The sequence below is a fragment of the Crocodylus porosus genome, unplaced genomic scaffold, assembly GCF_001723895.1.
Source record: "Crocodylus porosus isolate Cpor-Errol unplaced genomic scaffold, CroPor_comp1, whole genome shotgun sequence".
NCBI lineage: Eukaryota > Metazoa > Chordata > Crocodylia > Crocodylidae > Crocodylus > Crocodylus porosus.
In genome coordinates this window covers 35,514,749-35,516,477 of record NW_017728931.1, presented here as the reverse complement: position 1 = coordinate 35,516,477, position 1,729 = coordinate 35,514,749, and the positions used below count along the sequence as shown (strand labels likewise).

Here is a 1,729-nt window from a genome sequence, read left to right as displayed (position 1 = left end):
GCTGCCGCCGCCGCCGCCCCGCGCTCCGTCCCGGTGCCTGACAGGCGGCAGGTGAGAGCGGGGCCTACGGGCGGGGGTTGCCCTTGGAGCCGCCGCGCCTCGAGACCCCTCCCCCCCATCTTCTTCTTTCCCTCCCGGCCGTCCCTGGGGTGGGGGCCGAGTCCCGCCTGGGGCTGCCCCCATCCTGTTCGCCATCGCCCCTCCCGGGGGCCGGCCGGGCGAGCGGCGGGTGGTAACTGGCTCGCGCGGCCCTTAGGGCCTCCCCCGGGGGTGCCCCGGGGGCGAGAGGAACGGACGCCGCGGCCCAGGCTTTGCCTCAGGCCGCACCCGGCGCTTTGAGACGAGCCACGCGCCTCCGCTCCCGCATCGCCTGGCGGGGTGCGCAGCCTGAAGCCTCCCGGCGAAAGCCCCCGTGGTGCCAGGAGTCCCCTCCTGGCCCGTGGTCCCTCTCCGGGGTGAGGGGTGGAGGAGGCGGCAGCTCCCTGCGGGATGTGTAAGGGACTGTGTGCTGGGAGGAGTTGGTGAAAGGGGGAAGCCTAGAAAAGAGGGTGGTGGGAGGAGAGAAGGAAGAAGTAGGTTATTTGAGACACCTTAGATTTAAACTTAGGGTCTGATTCACAGCCCAGCACAATGACAAAGGTATTGGACAGTTTCCGGCACCCAGCAGGGAGTATTGCCTGCTGTCAGTTAAATTGGCACCCAGTGCGGTTAGTGGGGACAGGGGAAAAGTCAAAATCCAGAAACTTGTCTGTGTTAGGGTTGTAAAGGCAGGTCGGAAAATCATCCATTTTTATCAGTCATGCTTTACTTGAATTCAGCCACTGGTTTCTAAGCCGTGATTGCTATTGGTGATGGTGCTGTGCCAAGTGCAATACCATTTTGAACCCGAAAGCTTGCTTAAATTTCCTCCCCCCCAGCTATTTAAGTTGGTCTAATAAAAGATATCAGATTCAACCAAAGAACCTTGTCTGCCTATACCATCTTACAGGTTTAATTCAACAGCTTAGTTTGGTTCATGGGTTTTCTGCGCTGTTTGATATGGTCCAGTCTTTCTCACGTTGATTGGCCAACCTGCATTATGAGCTAATTCACCTAACATGGAGAAGTGATAATAGAGGCTTTGTATAGAGGTACACATGTTGAAGTCCTCTTATGCATGCTGGGGAATTGCACCTATTGCTATGGCAGGCCCAGTTTGTTGCCTGGTATAAATTACAACAATAAGAAATACACTTAACAGGCCTGAGGGTAATGGGTACAAGTGACTTAATACATGGCATCTCTCAGCCTCACTGTCTACTTTGTAACTAAATTTTATACGCCAGTTAACTGCTTAGTAACTGTAACTGCACCCATCTCCTTTGTAACTAGGTGTATTCCCTTTAACTACTGCAGGAATAGTAGAAGGGGAAGCAGTTGTCAAGGGGCTCCTGTTAGAAGTCTAGAAAATGAGGGAGGCTAGTCGTGCTTGCAGTTGCAGTGCCAGCGCTGTTTTGGGTGATAACATATTGTGGGTAAATGCATAAACTTTTTTCAGTTATTATGCTATGCAGTTAAGTACAGTGTGATGTACTTAAAAAACCCCAAATCTTTTACCCAGAACTATTTTGAAGTATCATGTGCTTTTCAGAAAAGTACTGTTTTGGTGAACCATAACCTCTTACTGTGCTCTGCTCACATCAGAACTTTACTTCTTCAATAACTAGTTAGAGGCATAGTTGGCTAAAAA

General features: G+C 52.0%; 1 protein-coding gene across 6 annotated transcripts in view; it reads left to right on the top strand.

Moving 5' to 3' along the window:
- ERC1 (ELKS/RAB6-interacting/CAST family member 1) overlaps positions 1-1,729 on the top strand; it is a 467,579-nt gene continuing 465,850 nt past the window's right edge. For all 6 annotated transcript variants that reach the window (XM_019544570.1, XM_019544571.1, XM_019544569.1 and 3 more), the window contains exon 1: positions 1-51. The gene's annotated coding sequence lies outside the window, so the exon portion shown is untranslated. The remainder of the gene's footprint in view (positions 52-1,729) is intronic.